At 42.9% G+C, this 24,103-nt stretch overlaps 1 protein-coding gene across 1 annotated transcript in view; it reads left to right on the forward strand.

Annotated features, from left to right (window-relative positions):
• The window catches only part of LOC139480212 (potassium voltage-gated channel protein Shaw-like), a 70,780-nt gene that overhangs the window by 17,866 nt on the left and 28,811 nt on the right, over positions 1-24,103 (forward strand). The window lies entirely within an intron of this gene.

A 24,103-nucleotide genomic window follows, 5' to 3' on the forward strand; every position in this document is an offset into this window, starting at 1 on the left:
ATTATTTTGTACATTAACACCAGAAATTAACACCAAATGTTTCATAGGATGTAACAATTGTCCCACCACAGTGCTGTTGGTGGTTAATATATGCCTACCTCCATAATCAGATACTTTTACCATACACTGCCATCGTTGTAACGCTTTAAAACAGTAATATAAACAAGAACATAGCTTGCATACGCATCTGTAGTTTCTCCCATGCACATATGGCATGTTGCATGGTTGAAGTCAACCTTTCTGCCAACATAACCCCCGTACACCAGTTCGTCTTTTTATTCATGGGTTAAATTATGCGAGTTATTAGATGCACAGCCTGCGTTTATTCCACATATTGAACTACCCACGCGCTTGATGATAACACCTGTCACCGACAGTAGGGTTGGTGCACAGATACAGCACAGCGGGTTACCATACTCATGTATACGTATCGTGTTATAATTGAAAACGATCATTAGGTAAGATAATATTGATTATATACTATAGTGATCGGCCGACTTGTCAACATAGGGTTGATGTGCATTTGTAATGGGAATCGACCCCCAAAACACAAGAAATTTAATTACGAGTGTAAATTTAAAACGTCAAAGCTGGAGAAAAACAATCATCTCGATCATCCACCAAAAACATGTTTACGCTACCCCGGCCATGGTGTTTGATACATATTTGCCTGTTTACCGTTGAACAAAACAACGTTAGCCCTTCGACTGTCTAGAGGGGGCACTGGTGGCCAAGTCGTCTGAGGCGGCGCGGTTCGCTGTGCTGAGTTGCGTCTCTTGGGCACGCCAGAAACCTATGATTGTGGGTTCGAATGCCAGTTCGCCCCGATTATGTTTCTAGGATTGTAAGCACAACACCCGTGCTCGTGGGTTTCACCGAAGTGTGTGTGAGTATTGTTTAACGCCGGGGGACACCAGAAATGGGCTTCACACTTTGTACCCATGTCGGGAATCGAACCCGTGACGCTATAAAATTAGGCTACCCGATCGCCCTTCATCGAAGTGGTAAACGTCTAAGACCTGCGTCAGTTCGGGCTTTCCTCCCACATTAAACTGACACGCCGTGATATAACTGAAATACTTTTAAAAAAGGCACTCTCACTCACTCACTCGACAGTTGTAAGTCTATGTTAAGGTATTGGAGTTACGATCACCTTAGCGCTAAGATCGCTTTGTACAACGGCGCACTGCACACGAATACACGTGACGGATATAAGCATGGTATATTACACATATTGCCCTGTTCAGAAATACATGTTACAGATATAAGCATGGTCTATTACACATATTGCCCTGTTCAGAAATACATGTTACTGATATAAGCATGGTATATTACACATATTGCCCTGTTCAGAAATACATGTTACCGATATAAGCATGGTCTATTACACATATTGCCCTGTTCAGAAATACATGTTACTGATATGAGCATGGCATATTACACATATTAACCTATTCAAAAATACATGTTACTGATATAAGCATGGTATATTACATATATTAACCTGTTCAGAAATACGTGTTACTGATATAAGCATGGTCTATTACACATATTGACCTCTTCAGAAATACGTGTTACTGATATAAGCATGGTCTATTACACATATTGACCTCTTCAGAAATACGTGTTACTGATATAAGCATGGTCTATTACACATATTGACCTCTTCAGAAATACACGTGACTGATGTAAGCATTGTCTATTACACATATTGATCTGTTCAGATATATATGTTGCTGATATAAGCTTAGTGTAATGCACATATTTGCCTACACGTCAAAGACCCTACACATGCACAGCTGTTACCACACACACTGCAGAGTGTATTACATATAGGAGTCTGTATTCTCACGCTAATTAACTTGTCATGATACATTACCGATTATCCATATACGTTAGTTGTATAGGTTTTTATGTGCCTATGTCTAAGCATGAGCTTGATGTGTTTTTAAATTGTTTTACACATGCTTATGATATTGTCAGAATTTGCTTTTAGTAGAGATTTCTTATGATTATGGAAACGATTGTGTTCGGTTTGTTTTGCATCAAACTTGCTGGGACTGCCATTTAGTCCGAGTCTAGTCGTCCAATAAATTATTAACGATGCTGTTCCCTATGCAACATAAATATTGCTTACATAGCCACAGCGTACTGTGGTTTGAGAAATAACTATTCTTACTACCGTAATACCCCCCGACATGTTTTCAGATGCCTACTGATTGTAGTATTGTTCTCGTCACGAACATTTTCTCGTTTGTGGAATGTAGCCAATCGATTTCGCTTTTGTCTAGCCATCATTTGTGCTGATATCACGAAAGCAATTTTGTAGACATCTTCACAAGGCTTCCAGTGCTCCGAAATGACAAAAGACAAGATCACTCATATAAAATGATGTTTGTCATGAGCCAAACGTTCACCACTGCAGGGGGCACGAGTGGCCTCGTCATCTAAGGCGCCGCAATTCGCTGTGCAGAGTTGCGTCCCTTGGGCACGCAAGAAACCAACGATCGTGCGATGGAATCCCTGTTCGCCCCAAATGTTTGTAAGTTTGTAAGCACCATATCCGTGTTCTAGGGTTTCATCAAAGTGGTAAACGTCTGAGATCTGCATCGCTTCGGGCTTAACAGCAAATGCGCTTTCATTATTGTTTACAGGCCACCGTCGTATCATCGTATGACAGGAGAACTGCGGCGTCATGCAACAAACAGAATAGGTAAACGTCTGAGATCTGCATCACTTCGGGCTTTCCTGTAACATTAAGCTGAGACGCCGTGATATAACTTGAATACTGTTCAAAGCGGCGTTAAACACAACTCACTCACTCACCGACTGCAGATATAATAGAATTAGACAGATTTACTTGCAAAACCTAATTATCTAATCGGTATTACTGTTTCACGTTTAAAACGGCCGCCCAGTGTGATGTAAGGGTGTCGTTAATTATTTTTTTTGTGAAGGGAGAGTATGGGACGTGATGGGTATTCTGAAAACTAATGTATATCTGGATCAGAAAAACTATTTCACGCCTCCTTTTTGGGAAGCGCAGACTGAAAAAAACCCATTCCGTCTTAACCACAAACCCCAACACACCTGACACCGAACATTAATGGTTAGTCCCTAAAGAAGGCCGTGGATGTGTTTATTTCAAACACCTGGTATCATCATATTTTCAGTGCTCCAAAATATACATTTTGCCTTTTAAGCCCAATTGAGTCAGTTTCGGCAGATAATGGAGACTGATTATTGTCTGGCTTTGACGTTTTATATTTAGGTCCCCGCCATTGCATAGATCGTGAGGAGTTTTGACGAGGGAGACGCTGCGAGGCATCAGGAGTATTATTGGACTATATATACACGGAAGGACTAATGGCTCTTGGCGTTGTTTTCTTCCTGTGTGTCCTCATTAAGTCTTCACCCTTCTTGTTATCATCTCCCTTAGTACACGAGGTGGGATATTGGCGTCATCAACACAGTAACAACTAGACGCCATAATGGTCGTATATAGAAGAAAAATCCTAGTTGTGTTTATCAAAGCTCGAAATATATAAGCATTTTGGATATGCTCTTGTTTGTACTTAATTGTATTTGCTAGTTTCACTTCAAATTCAAGACCCAGAGAAGATTTGGGTTAGAAGTAGTCTTCAGCATCTCATGTAAGAGGCGACTAACGGGGACCGTTGATCAGACTCGCTGACTTGGTTTGATGCATGATGTCATATCCCAATTGCGTGGATCGATGCTCATGATGTCAATGACCGGTTCGTCTGATCCACACTCGATTATTTACAGACCACCGTCATGTAGCTGGAATATTGCTGAGTGCGGCGTTAAACAACGAACGAACAAACAAACAACATCCATTTGAATAAGTGAGTGATTTTGATTAAACGCTGCTTTGAACATACTTTTATGTAAAATTAACGTCGAAAAATTAGTATGATGATATATATGTATTTCCAGGAAGTAGTAACCTTTTTGAGTCAGTGAGTTGGTTTTGACGCCGCTTTCAACAGTATTTCAGTTACATCACGGCGTGTCAGCCTGGGGGCGGGGACACGCCCAAACCTGATGCAGGACCTAGACGTTTACCACTTGGGTGAAACTCACCAGCAGGGGTAGGTGATGACGAACCTGGAAACATAACCAGGACGAATCTGGGATTCGAACCCACGGTCATTGAGAACCTGAGGCGCACAGGGAATCCCGACGGCCAAGACAACCTAGCCACCAGTCCCTTCAGTTAATGTATTGGGGAAATAGCATGGTGTCCATAACGCAACTGTTTTACTGTTACTGATGAAGTATGGGCTACAGAGTGGGTAGATAGTGTGATTATACACACATACTTGGTGGCTAGACTTGCACAATAACAACTGTTTTACTGTCACTGATAAAGTATGGGCTACAGAGAGGCTTTCAGATATTGTGATTATACACACATACTTGGTGGCTACAGTTGCATACTAACAGAAGGTGTCTTCGCAATGCACCTTTCATTTCCAAGTGATAATATTGCAATATTGTCATGATGTTAAAAAATGTCACGTATCTGTCAGAACATTGCCATAACATAACACGAGTTTTTGATTGTTTCCACTGATTCATTATCATAGCATTGCCATTAGTCGGCCCTTAATGATTTCTACCTCAACAAAAGCCAGCTATACAAACAGGAATCACTGGTTCGTGTGGGCGCATCGTTTGCTTATGGTGATTGTGGAGACCCAAGTGACTCAGTTTCAAAAGTCTGTTTCATTTTTATTTACCTGTTACTGTTCGATGTTGGCGTTATTTGACTAAAGAATAATGCTATTTAGAATGTATACGATGTCTTGTGTGATACTGACAATTACGCAATAGTGTAACTCAGTAATCCGGAGTCCTTGTATAGTCTTAAGGGTAACCATAGTGTTATGTGGTGTTTATCAACCAGTGCTAGTATTTTAGGGAGGAAATCAGTCAAAAAAGCCAATAACGATTTGACATAGAACTCCATGGACGAATATCGTCATGATTGTTTCTTTACCCTTGTATGTAACGTGCATTTCACATTATAATCGGTAATCAGGAATGTCATGTATAGTTACTTTATTGCATTGTATAAACATATGACCCTCAGAATACGAAATATATTATCCATCCCTCAAATCTCCTATTGGCACCCCAGTCCGTCCAATTTCGAGTATCACAGAGTTCCTTATATCTCGTAGTATAAAAAAAGTCTCTGATATGTAGACGGTGATTCTTGATTACCATCTTTCTCTGTTTCGAAAGTCTCAAATTTAACACAGAAGGTCTAATATTAATAATACATAGGAAACCGGATATTAACACGCCAGAGCGTTTAAACTCTGGCAGCTTGTGTCAGACAATGCATTGCTCAGGTCATGTACATGTGGCAGGGTAATTCCATTGTTTACAAGCCTTATGCTTATATCGTGGTTGAAAGGTACTTATAAATGTTGTATAACAACTGGCGCCACGGCAGACCATGGCATATCAAAGCATCGTATTTAATGCGTGTAACTTAATATAACCAGACAAGCAGAATGTGCCTGGCGCATCTAGGTTGTTTGACGTCACGGGATCAATGCAGCCGTCCACGTTGACGTACACACGTCATCCCGTCCCCCCTACCCCAATACACCATTGAAGCATACTCATGCTGACGTATAAAAAACACATGAACCAAATCAACAAAAATAGCGATTGACTAACTCCATTTTGGCTCAAAAACGTAAATTGTTTCCGAATTGCTTCGATTTTTCATATTTTTCACCCCGTCTCTTTCACAAAATACTGTATCCACGCTTGATACCTGTGCCAAGATAAAATGCTAAATGACAAATATTAGAATCGCTCGTTTATTCTGTGTAAAAAATCATGGCTTTATATTTCCCATCCATACTTTACAATAACAACGGTTTTCTATTACCTAAGCAATCTACTACAGTAGAGTAATACGAAACCGAGTAGAAAAGTAATGTTTCGCTGTCGTGATTGAAGAATTATCCACTCAATGTGTCTAGGTATCTCTAGATTGATTGTACATAGCGTACTGGAAAGTAGGGATGCTCCTCCCTGTCCATGGAATCTAGCAACGCCAACAGCTCCAGGGACATACAGTTGCGTCAACGACCACAATGGCTGTAACTCCATTTACGCCGGTATACATAATGGAAAGTGTGTTAGCACAACCGTCTCGCTGGTGCAGGGACGTCAGTTCAAAGTCCTGGGTTTCCAAAAGTAAAATTAACAACTATGCCGTTAGTTTGAGCCCGCGCCACCTTCGTGCCGCCATTCATATTTTATAGCCGCTGCCGCTGTGGGCGACTATTCCGCCGGCGGCGACGAAATATGACGGGTTCTGTTGTCTGGTTGTAATAGATCCGTGATTAAAAATTCATTTTGTTTCAGAGAAATGAAAAAGATTACCTCCTTGTTGTTACGTTTATCGTAATAATGTTAATAATACATGTAGCGCGAAGCGGTTAAATGGATCGGGAGGCCAGGCTCGGTGACTTGGTGTCACCAGAAGATTTTGTGTCTTCTCAACGTCGTGGATCGTCGCTCCCGTTATCAATCACTGGATTGTCTGATCCAGACTCATTTATTTAGCCGTTGAGCTGGAATTAAGCTGACTGGAAGGTCAACGTATGAAATATGATTTCAGACCTGACCAACGTATGCTTTAACCAATAGACTACCTATTCCCCCGAATTGAAAGAGTGAGTGAATGTGGTTTTACGCCACGTTTAGCAATACTCCAGCAATATGATGGCGGGGTACACCAGAAATGTGTTTCACACATTGTATCCATGAATTGAACCCGGGCCTTCGGCGTGACGAGGGAACGCTTTAACCACGAGGCAACCCCACCGTCTCCCCGAATAGGATGAGGGGATTAAGTTGATATATAGGTTTAGAGACTGACGTGAGTTTGTGCCTATAATGTAAGAGGTAAACCAACTCGGGGATATATGATATGGAGATTTAAACAAGCGAGCAACCGTAACAAACACGCGCCACGTTCGAAACCGCCAATGGGTCTCCAAGTTTAGCTGAGTAAGTGCTTTTATCATGTATTCAGCTCGCGTCTTTTACCATATTAAAACGCCTCTTTGTATCTGTCAAGTTGTTTTATTTTCACAAGTGTATGTGACCAGAGTGTAGCTTAACCACGTTATTCCTCTTTTCGGCAGCTCTTGGTGCCCGGGTCGAATTCGACGGAACAACCAGGGGCTATGTTAATTTGCTCAGAGAGGTGATTGTGTGTGGGTAATGAATTCTCCGCCATGTAATTGCGATTGGTAACCGCCACGCGCTCGCAGCCTGAGGGATATTGCCTCAGGGAGTATTGCCTCATTTGAAGAAACTGACGCTCGTCCCTTGTCACGCGCGTTCTGTAGAACGAAGTTTTTCCACCGCAGTTCTTCATGGTGCCATTTTGGTGGAATCTCTGATCAATAAATGTGCAGCGTACAGCAGGCTGCCAATGCTGGAAACGGCACACGGTTCCCGCGTAGCTGTGCACCCTTCGACGCAAAGACCTAGCCCGCTCCATTTGCGTCAACACAATAACGCCATAGGTATGCTTCACGTGCTAGGTCAAGGATACTTGATGGCTTCTGACGTTATGTTGAGTCAGATATAGCTGAATAAGCCCACTTGATACTCAACAACAGCGGCATATTTCATGTCATCGGTATTAATACAAATGGTATCATTAATGGTTAAATGATTGCACGGAAATCGGCTCAAGCGGCGTTTTTCCCGTCTAGTTTTTATCAAATTAGTAAATCATTTACACATTATAGGATCATTACACGGACACTTTTGCATTATACTGCTTGTGTAGAGACGTATGTGGACGATGGTAAATAACTTGTGTTACGTTGTATTCTGTATTTTGAAATTTTGTGAACCTGTGACCTATGACTGACCACCGGACGCAAGCTAATCATGTCGAAAACGTAATTTTGACCTCTACATTGGAAGGTTATTAATTATATATAGGGGCGATCGGATAGCCTAGTGGTTGAAGCGTTCGCTCGTCACGCCGAAGACCCGGGTTCGATTCCCGACATGGGTACAATGTGTGACGCCCATTTCTGTTGTCCCCCGTCGTGATATTGCTGGAATATTGCTCAAAGCGGCGTAAAACCATACTCACTCACTCACTATTTATATATACTTCTCAAAAGAAATGAAGGAACGCCCGTTTCTGTCATTTCACTATAGTTCATTTGTCATGACATGACATATTAACTGAACTATTGGAATATGAAAGAATCTGGAGTTCTAACTTGACCTTTTTTCAAGTAGCATATCTTTCTTTATTGTTATATTCAAGTAATCCTGAGAACCCCCTGATCCTATTGGTTGCATTTCTCATTTATAATCCGATGTTCATAAAAGTTATTGCTTTGTTTGTTGTTAACGCCGGACTCACAATATTCCAGATATATAAACGGCGTTCTGTAAATAATCGAGTCTGGACCAGACATTCCAGTGATCGATATCATGAGCATTGATCTACGCAACTGGGATACGATGACATGCATTAACCAAGTCGGCGAGCCTGACGACCCGATCCCGTTAGCCGCCTTTTACGACAAGCATAGGTTGCTGAAGACTTATTCTTACCCGGATCTTCCCGGGTGAAAAGTTATTAAGAAATCGAGGTGAACTACAGACTCGTGGCTCTATTTTTTAATCAATGATCATGCTCCAGATGATGTAAACAATGCAGGGCCTTTCATCTTTGTATATCAAACAATTTCTGTATTTAATATAGAAAAATTCATTGTTTCCCTTTTAAAGCTGATACCATCAATATGAATAATTAAAGAATTCCGTACATATGCAACACGCTGTATGGTTTTCTTGGTTTACATCAGTTATCGCTGATGCCCGCGGAAGGCTCATGTTCGTTGGGGGAATGTATACATGATATCGTTAGGCCCTTTGAGGTGAGTGAGTTTGTTTGTTTTAACGCCGCTTTAAACAGTATGTATTTTATATCACGGCGTGTCAGTTTGACGTACAAGTGATACATATTTAGACGTTTACTAATCCACAAGAGCGGGTATGGTGCTGACAAATCTAGTCAGGGCGAATCTGGGATTCGAACCCACGCGCACAGGTTTTTTGCACGCAATGGACGCCACCCATGCCCCCGACACGGTGGAGTATGTGTTCATGATGTGAACTGTGGGTGATGTCTTGGATAACCTCAGACAGGAGCTTCTGACTGCAGCATCAACCTGAACGACGAGGGACGTCATCACACCTTTGACTACCAAGGCCCTTTTACACTTTCCAGGACGCTGTGACATAAGCGTACCACTGATGCGGCGTAAAATGTCATTCGCACACTACCTTGTAACACCACGCATCCAGTGCTCCTGATCCATCTTGTACCAGTTAACATTTGCCTGGTCAAGTCTATTCTACCGTGATAAAAACGGTGTTGGTACGGCGTTTAACACCATTCTTTCAAACAGGCCTGTCTAACGCTAATGGATTACACAGTCTTCTCTGTTGTCGCTTTTTATTACTTTCATGATACTGTCAACCGTGAGACTTGCTATCCCAAGTTGAAAGGAGTGAGTGAGTATGGTTTTACGCCGCTTTTAGCAATATCCCAGCAATATCACGGCGGGGGACACCAGAAATGGGCTTCACACATTGTACCCATGTCGGGAATCGAACCCGGGTGTTCGGCGTGACGAGCGAACGCTTTAACCACTAGGCTACCCGACCGCCCCCAAGTTTAAAGGAACGCCTGTGTGGGAAACAATGGGGCAATGATACTCGCATATCGAGACAACAGTGATGGAGACGACTTAATTCAACAAGAGGGAACTGTAGTGCACTTAACGACCGATAATCATTTAAAGTCTTCGTATTCCCATTATTCGCAAGACGTGGGTAAGCCAAGATGGCATTTTAAAGCCTTTTTTACAGTATATTCTGGACATAATAAACGACAGCTAATCATTACAAGTCTGTGCATTCCTAGCATGCGATTGTTGAAAGCAGTGGAGTAAGCAAAGAGGATATTTCAATGTCTCTCTTACAGTATATTACCAATACAAATGGGACATCACTTCCGATCGTCTGCTCCCGGAGCATCTGTGGCACGTGAAGTGCAGAGTTTGCAATGCAATATGTGTCAGGATCCCCGTGAGAGTAAACCCAAGACTTGACGTCTGCACACTGCCAGCCTGACAGGTTTTACTGGATCTCGGGAAACTTGACTGACGCAACGCGCCATCATGAATAAAGATGTCGGCACACTGCAGGCGACGTACAGATACATGGCACTGAGGGTCTCTTTCAGAACCCATCCTGCTGCAACGCAGACACGTTATTGGGATCAAGATCTTCCCTTATGTTCTACACCGAGTCTTATTGAAAGATCAATACATCTGCAACCGTGTCTGTTATGAGTATATATAATTAATAATTTAAACTAACAGTGGGTAGAGATGCTTTGAACTATCAGTGGGCAAAATTCGGTTCAAGTTTGATCTCAACCCCGGCACCACCAATAAGATCATTTTAAACCCCTAAGTACGCCTTTATCATTAAAATGCTCTAATTGCAGTGTAGTGTTTTTCTGGTTTTTGAGATGAAGCCCGTCTGATCAATGGCCCACGTGACCTATTGCGAAGCATTTGTCTGCAACTTCCGGTGTATTTCATTGCACGGAATTGTGGGATCGATTGGGCGCCTTCCACTATCACGACACACTCTCCGTTCCCCCGTCCGTCACTGTCTCTATTAATGACTTCAGTCTTTCCTTGTCGCATCTTAATTCGTTTTTTAAGCCTATTTGGATAATGTCAATAGATCGGTTAACATCGTAAATGTCAAATGGTTCTTGCTCTATATTTATTAGCTTGTGTGAATACCTGGCCCTTTTTAGTCATTTCAAAGGATAATTCACAATTTTGAAATTACTCATATTTAAATTGCGTAGAAAAAATCTATTTGTGTTATCATGAAGATCTCTGTAAACATGTCGTCTGTAAATATATCAAACGAATAACATTACATTAGTATAGCCTATCCCCCAGTGGTATCGTCGTTTTTCGTTTATCCAGACCCTTGAAAGTAGACACTTAAACACGCAGTACACTTTATCTGCGCTCGGCCCTTTTATCGCCAATCTTTTCGATATTCTTGTCGATGGAAACAGATCGTCCGATTTAGCAAGGTTCTTCTCTACTATTCTCCTATTCAGAGGCATGGTGTCGTATGGAGTTCTATAGCTACTGCATCCAACGAAACAATTCTTTTCTCTATGCTTTGTTGTTTAATGCCGCATTCAGCAATATTCCAGCTATATGACAGCTGTCTAAGTAATAGAGTCTGGACCAGACAATCCAGTGATTGACAACATGAGCAGCGATTCACACAATTGGGATCGATGACATGGATCAACCAGTCAGCGAGCCTGACCACCCGATCCCGTTAGTCGCCTCTTACGACAAACATAGTCGCCTATTACGGCAAGCATGGGTGCTGAAGACCTGTTCTACCCCGGATCTTCACGGGCCTTCTCTATGCGTCTTTGGGACAAGACATCTGACACGGTGTGGTGTTCATCAGGCAGACCGCCCACACATCTTCCAAAGTTCTTACTGTTGTAATGATTTACGTTGGATAGAGCTGTCTGGTCTTTTTACTCAGGAACTATCTCCGGCGATACCACAAGTATAGCCGTATACATATTCATAGTCTGACCTGTTGAGATGAGGTCTCTAGTTTGTAATTGCTGTATAGTGTTTGCTTCACTCGCTGCTGACAGTCAAGGCTGTGGTGGGCAAACTTCAAGCAACATGTGTGTTAGTTTTCTAACTATCGCTAGAAGACATGGGTTTCTCTGGTACGTATGTGGCCATGTGACGCCTTGTATTTACCTCACTTAAAGCCGAAATAATGAATTTTCAGATAAAGTGATATCTCGATAGTCTGAACCTTGTTAATCCGGAAGCCCAACATTCTTCATAAATACTGCTGATAATGTGTACAGAGTGACATTACTCCATAACCATAGTTCATTACCCTTTTCTGGACATTTATTAATCCGGACGATTTCAATGAGAACTATAATCTGGATTAACAGGGGGCGCTGTAACTATGGATTGTCTCCGTTGTCATAGAGACAAATTATTTGTTATGTAATCAATTCGACATATGCAATTATTTCTGATCGGGGACCATGTGCACAAAGTGATCTTAGCGCTACAACTGCTGGAAGCAGGTGCTAGAGTTAAGGAGTTACATTTCTCGTATGCTCGCTTTGTGCAAGTGGGTCCTGAAGTTACAGAGTGTATGGGTCAGTTGCGGGTTCCAGTTGTCACGGCGGCCCATAATCGGGTCTGGACCAGGCGAACCCAGTTGTTGATAGCATGAGCAACGTTTCAAGCCAATCGGGATCACCGAGGCCTCGTTTTGTCGGCCCTTACGACAAGCATGAGATTTGGAAATATTTGTATTTGTACAGCAAACAAATTACACTGAAGATATCTGCTGTTATCTTGCTATTAACTAAATTCCCTTTTTGGAGATTGTTCAAGCCGGATTAAGTTTTGAAAAGTTTCGATTTCAGAGAATGACCCCTCATCTGCCCATATTGAGCAATGTTTACGTGCTAATTCAGCCCGCAGCCGTAAGCCTGTGATCAGTAGTCAAGTCTTGCAACTCTCCTATAACAGCTACTTCAATAACTTGCAATCTTTATTGGAGGAAAGGTGAGCGTTGAAATTCCTACAATCAATCAGCCTGCTGTTGCTCACGTCTCTCTGAGTAAGGTGTGAGGCACGGACTGTTGGTATGATATCTTATGATTTGACGTACTTTTAAATCTTTAAGCACTTCACAGGAATTTGGCGATCCTTTCTGCCAGGAATGTAGACGACCTTGGGGAAGGATTTCAATGATTGTACGTGTTGAGAACCCTTATGGCTAGTCATGGCCAATGTGCAGCACTAAATAGCATGCACGGTCACACAAAGCCCTTTTTAAACTGCATTAGACGAAATCGATACACGAAAAGCTTTTAAGCACAATATTCTTAAACGGATTAATGATTCGGATATTGACTGTGCCAAAGCATCCTCATTTGCAACAGCAGCAGGTGCTGTGGGCAGTGTTGAAGAAAATTACTGCCACGTCCATCCTTGATTTTATTGTTAAAAATATACCTACCAAACCATGATTTATGGCTTATTTTCCTATTAGTCAATGAGTTGTATTATATATGTCCCATATTGTACGTAGAACAGTTCTCTAGACATCTGGTCATCCCGAGAACCCACAGGGACCCGTATTCCTTATGTAACTGTTCTACAACACGCAACTGAAACGAAGTCCTTCCTTTAACGCAATTACTGACCCAACATCAGTCGATGGTTCCCTTCTTGTCTAATGCGGGTTGTCTGGGATGGCTGTGTATATATACTATCTGTGTGGCAAATGTTTAATCTCAAAGTCACCTTCCAGAAACCCCAGACCTTCTTGCAAACAGACCACGGCGCCTTCTCTGCAAGAATAGTGATCTTAAGCCAACAACCGACGAAATGCATTCATCTACAATGAGGATGGGTCAGTCGAGGATTAACCCTGAGCCGGCATTAACCCTAAGCCGATGTCTCTGGATGTATTCGATGATACGTTGAGTCCTGATCTTGTCGTTGCGGTTCACAAACGACCATAGTGCGTACTATACCGATGGCTGCAAGACATGTTTAGGATTGTGAACAATTCTGATGTTTCCCCTGCAGTGACCCAATAGCCAATTAATGGCGTATTTCTGCTCTGTTCCGAATGGCGTATTTTACACTAAGTCTAATAAACGTCTTCTGCGATCAGGTGGCCCATGACTGGGATATGAATGACTATAAATTAGCAACTGATTGTATCCTTGTTCTTGTTGCTGGACCTATGTTCTAGTACAAGCAGTCAATTAGTGGCCTACGGCTGATGATGGTGTCAATACAGTTTACCTTCATACATACTGCAGCAGCGAGTGCATCTCAAGGCCTTGGTTACCGGTCCTTTGTTTCTGGAAGAATCACGCACCCATTACTCTTTGCCAGGACTCGATTATTCACAGTCAGCCGTCATATAGCTGGAATGTTGCTGAATGAGGCGGTAAACAACAAACAAAGCATAGAGAAAAGAATTGTTTCGTTGGGTGCAACAGTTGAGTGCGGCGTTAAACAGCAAACAAACAAACGAACAACCTACTCTGAGCTTCTTCTAATTCACTTCTCGTTTCCCCTTCGAGATTTCCCACTATGCTCTTTTCACACGCTCTGTCTCATCCGTCCTCGCTTTCTCATTATGTTTCACTTTCGTAATGTACATTCATAGAGCGCCAATATCCAGAAGGGCCCTGCTGAGTGACGCTTTTGCACTAGTCTGGTAGTGAACATAGTCAATGGGAGATGTAGGTCGATTGGGACAAATGTGTTTTTAACAGTCCCTCGAATTCGTTGATGCCTTTGGCACTCTTAGTGTCGATGGAAATATTGGTCCAAAGAGTTGAACCGGCCTTGGCATAACATCGGTCGCCCTATGCGTGGTTCTGGTTTGAGGAACAAGGATGAGTTTATTGAACTAGACCAAAGTGATCACACTAGTTGATGGTGCTGTATCAGCTCGCTGGTGTAGTGTGGACCATTACCACAAAGTGTACCAGACCAAGTGTTTTGAACTCTGCGCTGTACGACCGGGAGCCAGTGCAGTCACATACGTACATGTGTAATGTGATCAGAATTACCAGTACTCGTGACCACTCGGGCAGCTGTGTCTTGGACACGCTGAATCTTTGCAATCTGTCTTTTTGGCAACCCATACAAAAGGGCATTACAATAGTCCAGACGAGATATCGCGAATGTCCGAATTAGAGATACAGGAAGCCACACGTGAATTGATGTATTTTCTGATATGGACAATATTTCTAATATTTCTCGTATCACCCTCTCTATCTCTCGCCCACATTTCTCTCTTTCTCTTATCTTCCTCTGTCTCTCTCTCTCTCAATGTGTCTAACCGTGTGAGGATCATGTTCGACAAGAAAGTTTAATCTTAGTCCCATCTCCTCCACGACTTAAGAGGGGCGGTCGGGTAGCCTAGTGGTTAAAGCGTTCGCTCGTCACTCCGAAGACCCGGGTTCGATTCCCGCCGTGATGTTGCTGGAATATTCCTAAAAACGGCGTAAAACTATACTCACTCACTCCACGACTTAAGTGTATCTAATGTTCACTGAAAGTAGTGCACACGGTCATCGACGTTATGGATGCACATTGATAAGCGTTTGGGAAATAATCGCAGCTTCTATCGAGGCCTGGCACCCTAATCCATTCCATATATCACATCGTATCCCGCACTTAGTATCACATTATTACGGCAGAGCTATGCTCCAGTTTCTGTGACGTCATTCCGTGGTAATTAATCATCCATTTAAGCGACCAGCTCCTCCACTGTCCCTACCAGACCACCTTGCTCGCTAACTGCTTCCGGTATCTGATGTTGAAAACGTAATGATCGTCATCGGGGGACGACAGAAACGCGCACTGTTTAAATACCAAGTCAATATCTCGCCAGTGCTGTACCCCCGATGAATTGCGGGGGTTATTAGCGGAAGAGGTGCCTGTTCACATCCGTGTCATTAATGGTGGTCTACCTCTTAATAGTTCCAGAACAAAATTGGACCGTTTAACCCATGAACCTCACAGTCAGTGTCTCGTGGGTTGCTATGCTTTTTGGAAACACCGGACACTTCCTATTGACGTGAGGAAGACAAGGCTCTCGTGTCCTGCTCGTAACGGGATTTACAGCCATGTTAAACTGGTTCATTATGGAGAGGCCACTCTGTAGGCTGATACACTAAGAGGCGCTCACTCACACTTAGGTTCTTCGTGTGCGATGGCTTGAAAGACAACCAACTAAAGTAACCTTTCCATTGACTTTTATTTGATCGATAACAGTTAAATAATTCATTAATGTGTCTCACTATGTTCTCATAAGGCCATATCTGGCGATTGGTTAATCTGGTGGTAACGTTAATTGTGAGTGCATCTCAATGTCAAACAAGACCCGGATTCAAAACGGCAATTGTCCGGCTCTACCTCCCGAAGAGTGACGTTTAATTATCCTGTCTCCAGAAAATTTCATAGCGACGAAAACACCCTCAAACCCCCCCCCCCCCCCCCCCCCCCCAACCCCTCCCCCCAACCCCACCCACCCATTCAACGTGTTTAAGACAGGCAGCACAGCTATACCACAATCTCATTAAAATCAGATCTTAGTTCTCGCTACCAATAAACAAAGATCTGAGGACATCCCATTAGGGGCCACGTTAGAACGACCTTTCATCCGATCAATCAGAGCGTCGCTTACCAGATCATGAAAGTTACAGTTGGAATGTGATTGCTAATCATGCAACCTCGAAAACTTAAACACAGGGTATTCCGAACGATAGTTACGGGCTCAACGACTGAATCCATACAATCTAGACCATTCCAGAATGTTCTTTAGTTCAGGTTTCAAGAATTTGTCTAAATATGTTTCGAAGCGTAGTCGCCAATTGGAAATTAGAACCGTAAAGCACGAGAAAGCTGCCTTCTGACTGGCAAATGTCGACTTCTTGTCAGTCATTTCATTGGTCGGTCAAAGTTCGCGCAAGGTCGGTCTGACGTGACCCGTAATGAGATGACCTCAGATCTTTGTTTAGCGGTAGCGAGAATTAAGATCTGATTATAATGAGAATGAGCTATAACGATGACATCATTGAAAATACAAAGGAAGAGATCTTGAACATCACTGGTTTATCAAATACAAATCTATGCACCAGTATTTCATTGTATTCTCCGTCCAGTGCTATTTTGAGGAGCATTGTGATACTAAAAGATGACTTGTTTGGACACTCAGAAGATGTTTTGTTGAATATGTGTTGAATAATAGTATTTGTATGTTTACCATCAAAACCAATTGTTTAAAAACGGGGTCAATTACAAACCGAGATGGTCTAGTGCTGTTTGAACAGTATTCTTCTTATCACACAAAACAAAACGATGAAAAACAAACGCACAGTGTCACCATTCACAATACCTGTTTTAACGAGAATATTATGTTTTTAATGATTATCTTTGCCAAGCAGTATAGTTTGTACTCTACTATACGACCCGTTGTTTATGTACGGGTTCGTCACAAGACGTGGAGCACCAACTGCTATGATGGTAAAATTATCCAGTCATAAAGAGAATAGTTTCTTGCATAGATTTTCAACAACCCATCACTTGCTTCGAGGACCAGAATCTACCGCAGATTAAATAACATTTTCAATCAGAAATCGATATTTAATCATCGTAAAATAACGACGTTCTACAACGCAATCTCCGGACGGTACGTTCTTGACAATATTTACACAACCGGAAGACAATTCAGATATGTACCTTTGATACTCCGACCAGCTTCCCCGTGAAATCAACACTAGATGATACACACAGGTGGGCATTCAGCATTAACCCTTGGTAGCCCATACAAGGAGGCACGTGACATTAACCCTTGGTGACCAATACCAGGAGGCAACCCCTGAAGATCCGGGTTATAATTCGTCTTCAGCAACTCATGCTTGTCGTAAGAGGCGCAATCGGGTGGTCAGACTCGCTGACGTGGTTGATGCATGTCATCATATCCCAATTGCGTAGCTCGATGTTCTTGATGTCAATCACTGGATTATCTGGACCGGATTCGAATATTTAATGACCGCCGTGAAGTATTGCCTAACGCGGCACTAATAAAGAAACAAACAAACACAACATACAAGGAGGCATTCAACATTAACCCTTGGAAGCCGAGACAAGGAAGCATACACATCATGAACCCTTAGTGACATGTACAAGGAGGCACTCAACATTAACCCTTGATGTCCCATACAAGAAGCACTTAACATTAACCCTTGATGCCCCATACAAGAAGCACTTAACATTAACCCTTGGTGCCCCCATACACGGAGGCCCTCAACATTAACCCTTGGTTCCCCAAACAAGGAAGCACTCAACATTAACCCTTGGTTCCCCATACAAGGAAGCACTCAACATTAACCCTTGGTTCCCCATACAAGGAAGCACTCAACATTAACCCTTGGTGCACCATACAGGGAAAATTCAGCAATAACCCTTAGTGGTCCATACAAATGGGCACTTAACACCAATATGTGATAGCCCATACATCGGGGTGCTCAACGTTAACTATGAAGCACTCAGCATTAACACATGGAGACTCACACACGAAGGCACATCTAATATAATATAAAACACTATGACGTAACCATGTCCGTACAGACCGACAAACTTGTGAGGGTTTTTCCAAGACGTCGATTAGCCAATCCGATAGCTGGACCCCTTACGCCAACAGAATACCACAAGTCATGTTGTTACACGTGAAAAGTCATTAAATCCCCTAAAATGGCCTGGGGGAATGTAACATTGAAACAGCACATCATGTTGCGAAGCCCGTTTTATCGGAAATAACAAAGAACGTAGGACCGCTGTTTTTTTTTTTATCAAAGCTCAATCCCTGCATGTGGTTTTAGCTAAGTGCACAGGGGTTCCAGTTTCGACTCGGTGACCTACATCAACATTTCCAGAACGTTTTTTACAATCGTCTTACTGTAATCTTAGCAGTCAAGTTAACCTATACCTTTTGTTTCTTTGTTGTTTGACGCCCATCAATATTGCAGTTGTAAGACGGCGGTCTGCAAAGAATCGAGTCTGGACCAGACAATCCAGTGGTTGACATCATGAGCATCGATCCACTGGGATACGATGACATGTATCAACAAGGCCAGCGAGCCTGATCACACGATCCCGTTAGTCGCCTCTTACGACAGGCATATACGTCAAGCATGGGTTGCTGAGGACCTATTCTAACCCGTATCTTTAATGGTTTAACCTGTACATAATACATTTCACATGTTTCAACTCTGGAACATGAAGAAGGGTCCATGACCTCGCTCAGAGTGGTACCAGATGAGTACCAGCAGAGTCTATTGTACGATTCCGACAATATCATGACTGTTTATGAACTACTATCGAATAGTGATGCTACCAAATACATGCAAGGGCAAGTCAGTTTTTCACCTGAAAAAAACATGGGACCACATAGTACAGGTCAGGTTTGTCACTGATGCGTCAAATTTGAAAATGTCCTCCATATATCTACCATAAAACGTTTGGAAAGCTTTGCTAAGGCCCTGGATGTTGTAACCTTGATCAAACAACCTTTGTGCAAAAGTCGCATGACTGGGTGTCCGAAAAAAACAAATGCGTTGTGAAATCTTTGTTCGAATCCTCCTTTCTGAGATACCCGTAAAGACCCGGGGTAGAATAGGCCATCAGCAACCCATGCTTGCCGTAAAAGACGACTATGCTTGTCGTAAGAGGCGACTAACGGGATCGGGTGGTCAGGCTCACTGACTAGGTTGATGCATGTCATCGTATCCCAATTGCGTGGATCGATGCTCATGATATCAATCACTGGATTGTCTGGTCCTGACTCGATTATTTACAGACAGCTGTCATATAGCTGGAATAGTGCTGAGTGCGGCGTTAACCAACCAACCAACCAACCAACCGTGTCTACCGTACCTGTACTGAGTGTATGTTATTGTCCTTCATTGTGTAGACCTGGGTGTAAAGTCCGTGATAGACTCATGTGTGTCATGGCGGACAGGCGGACAGGATCCTCTGAAGTAGTGTTTGTTCATCTGATTAGGCCTACAGACGTATTACTTGTTGTCGTTCTCAGTCTGACCAAATGAAGGAACATCAAACATTGGTCAGATCGTAGGCTCAGACAAAAATGCATGGGAAATCCACGACGTCAAGAGACGCTGGAACCGTTCGTTTGATTCCTAATAGGTCAGCTGACGGCCTCCTTTGGGAATTGGGACCCAGGTTTCAGGGTCAGTGATTATTTAACAGCAATCACATAGAAGGATTCATATTCAGTTATCCACGTCTGATAGTGTCGGTGTCTTGGTTTGGGCCGGGGTTGTGAAGGAAAATTGATATTAATGGATTGCTGCTTGACGCCTAAAGTCTGGGTCCACAGCAGTAGGAGCTATTTGTGTTGGTCTACTGTATAGGTCCTGTTCATAACACCCCTGTTCTGTCAGGATCTTTATTAGTGTGTAACATCCCCCAAGAAGAAAGTCTCCCCCTTAGTAAAACACGTTATTTTGGGAAATTTGTACTTTTAGCCGATAATGTGAGGTTTTGATTGGAAAATAATATGACATATAGTGTGTTCGTTAAAGCGTGATGTAACCGTCTATTACTCGTCAAGTTTGACATGCATCGGTCAATTTCGTGAAGACCCCAAGTCATTCAGTGTGTAATATTTGAAGGGTGTATTTGCTTTAACCATCTGCTGATTGGTTTATCCGACACATGTCGTTAGAATTCAATTATACTGTACAAATTTGATTGAGCAGTTTGCCTATAATTCAAGCACGGAGCCACGGGGCCGAGAAGTAGGGATGCTCCTTGATCGAGCGCCTGATATTGTGGGCAAAAAACTGCTGGCCTGTCAGTGTAAGCTCACTCATAATGAAATCCCGAGGTTTTTCTGGAAATAATCAATACAAAGTGTCGAGATTGTGTGTCCTCCTGGATGCGGTTCCTTACCAGTCATGTGAGATGTCTTGGAGGAAGAAACACGGCTCTCTTTCGTCACGCTAGGACGGCAGGTGGATTGTCTTGTCACCACACACTTTTTGCGTTGAATTCTGAGTGGCTCAGCGGTGCTAGAACTGAAGAGCTACCAATTACTTAGTTGTGCAGGTTAAAGTATATGACCTTTGCATTAAGAAAGCATGAGCATGAGACGGAGAAGAGGAGAGAGAGAAGAGGAGAAGGAATGATCTCGTGAGAAGATAAGACAAAGATGAATCGAGAAGATAAATAAAAGCGACAAAGCCATTTCCACATTCATAAGAAATCTCCACCTAAATCAGAGTTGATTGTACGATAGAGAAGATGAGAGGAAGAACGAGAAGATGAGAGGAAGAACGAGAGAATGGACGAGTGGAAGGACGAGAGAATGAGAGGAAGGACATGAGGAAGGACGAGAGAATGAGAGGAAGGACATGAGGAAGGACGAGAGGAAGCGTATGATAAGAACCTAATGGGAAAGAGAGAGGATGAGTTGGTAGAGGAAAAGAACAGCGACTCAGTTGTGATTATCGCCCATTTCAACAGGTCTTCAGTTACATCCCATCCTAACGGCTTCATGTGGAAATTAAGTCAAACGTAATGCAGGTCATAGACGAACATCGTGATCCATTTATATAATTGTCAGCGTTATTTTGCCTCTTTCCCCAAATGGAGTCTGTTTCGTGGGCGTTGACGTGTTATGTTTACTTGAGCTAGGTCGATGTTTCTGTTAGTTTGTTTGTTGTTTAACGCCGCACTCAGCAATATTCCAGCTATATGACGGCGGTCTGTACGCCATCGAGTAAGGACCAGACAATCCAGTGATTGACAACATGAGTGTTTCTGTTTGTGAACTGGCATCCACGAGTTTCAGCAGCATTTTTTAATTATGCTGAGTCAACAAAAAAAAGCAATGTTGGAATCGAGACATTAAAACTGTTCCCCACTGTGTTGCAAAACGAACATATTTCTGAAATGTGTTTTCTATATCTATGAATATCCGAATCTCTGCACTTGTTCTCAGCAGACGTAATTCAAAATTAACATACCGTTCTTAGTTTCAACAAACTCTGTATGGGCTAAAATGCGCTATCGTGTCACTGGACACCTGATGCTTATAGCAGGAGGGCCATAATTGATGCGATCTTGGATTTAAATCTACGGAAAGTGGATTTGGGCACAACTCGGGGACGTAGTGAGTGAGTGAGTGATTATGGTTTTACGCCGCTTTTAGCAATATCACGGCGGGGGACACCAGAAATGGGCTTCACTCTTTGTACCCATGTCGGGAATGAAACCCGGGTCTTGGGCGTGACGAGTGAACGCTTTAACCACTAGGCTACCCGACCGCCCCTTCGGGGACGTAGCTCTGCAAAGGGAGGGAATGGGCAAGCGAGAATCTGAAAAGAGTTTGGGATTGAGCTTGGTTACACCGTAAGTAGCTATGTTCCAGCAATGTGACAGTGGGGACCCAAGAAATGGGCTTCACACATACTTTTTTCACATGGGCCAAATTTTGTTTTGTTGTTATAACGATAAAAAGCGGTCATGTGGGGAATCGAACCAGGGCCTTCGGCGTGGTGAGCGTGAAGCGCTTGGCTATCCCACCGCCAAACGAGTGTTTTTGTTTTGTTCATGGGATGGCAGAGAAAAACGAAACATTATTGTCAGTCTTGCATTAGCAGAACATGTCTGATTCGTCTAGAAAAACTGTAAACCACAAACTGCCCAGCAATTAGACAACTTTACGATTTTGTTTGCAAAGAACTTCGTCTCTCCTTTCTTACGCCGATGGTGTGACGGCATAAACCGCGTGGTCGATGTGGACGCTGTCCTTCTTATACTGGCGTAGTCGGCTCATAAACACCTTGTTTGGCTGTTGGTCGAACCAGCGCAAATGGAATTACCTTCATCCAGACGCCTGTATCGACTTAAAGGAATCTTTTCAAGCTGATCTGGGGCGAAGAAGAAGAACGACAACTCGTGCCGATGGGAACGGTTGCCACCAGGTGTTGCACCGCGGAGGCTCAAGGTTGGGAAATTTAGAGCCAAATCGCTTTTATCGGATTTAAGAGTGAGTGAGTTGTGTTTAACGCCATATTGAACAGTATTTCAGTCATATCACGTCGTGTCAGCTTGATATCGGATGAAAACTCGAAGCAGGTCTTTCACCTTTACCACCTGGCGAAATCCACAAGCACGGGCGTGGTTCTGACTAAGTCTAAAACGACCTCAGTCCGAACAGGGATTCGAACCCACGATCTTAGGTTTCTAGCACGCCTAACTGTATAATTTGGCATCCCATGCCCCAATCGGACTTTAGAGGAAGGGAAGTTAAAATACAATAGTTAGATCACCTGGAAATAAATACGTTAGCTTGTCCGGGTACGTTGGTTGGTAGGTAGGTTTGATGTTTAACACCGCACTAAGCAATATTCCAGCTATATTACGATTAATATCATGAGCATCGACCTATTCTACCCCGGATCTTCACGGGTCTGTCTGAAGATCCGGGGTAGAATAGGTCTTCGGCAAACCATGCTTGCTGTAAAAGGTGACTATGTCGTAAGTGGCGACTTACGGAATCGGGTGGTCAGGCTCGCTGACTTGGTTGATGCATGTCGTTCGATCCCAGTTGCGTAGATCAATGCTCAAAATATCAATCACTGGATTATCTGGTCCAGACTGGATTATTTACAGACCGCCGTCATATAGCTGGAATATTGCTGAGTGCAGCGTTAAACAACAAACAAACCAACCAACACGGGTCTGTCCAGGTATGTCTGCCACCTCCACCTGGTAAGATGTCCTCGGATTCCACGTACTTTGTGAAGCTGGCACTTGAATGTCAGCCGACCTTCGGAATGGTCTGAAGGCTAACCCACGCAACTCAGATCAACGTTATAACAGTTGCTCTCAGAAATGATGATCAGATTTTAAACATGGCCGCCTCGTCAGCCATATTGAAAGCCTTATTATAGTCCATTCCTCAGCTGTTTCTAATTGTATCAGTTTTGACACGTAGAGTGACTAAGTTCTGATATATAGAGTGAGTGAGTGACTTAGAGTCAATAGCGTAAATATTAACATCAACGTCAGAGAACAAAACCAGACTCCATTGTCCACCGAAACAGATTCCATTTGGCATAAAAAAACCATTGGCATTTCTTTAATAGTCTCTGCCAAGACATTCACCTTTTTTATCCCAGTTGGCTGATGTGTGCCTTATGTCCTACAAGTAAGACCACAGAATATCAATTACCAGTGTCTTGAAATATAACTCCGTGGATTTTCTTGAAATTATAGCGTGCGTTTTATCGCCCCAAGCAGTAAACATTACCCTACAACGTCCGCTATATAACCAC

This window comes from Haliotis cracherodii, unplaced genomic scaffold (genome assembly GCF_022045235.1).
Source record: "Haliotis cracherodii isolate W230 unplaced genomic scaffold, xgHalCrac1.p SCAF_4, whole genome shotgun sequence".
In the NCBI taxonomy this organism is placed as follows: domain Eukaryota; kingdom Metazoa; phylum Mollusca; class Gastropoda; order Lepetellida; family Haliotidae; genus Haliotis; species Haliotis cracherodii.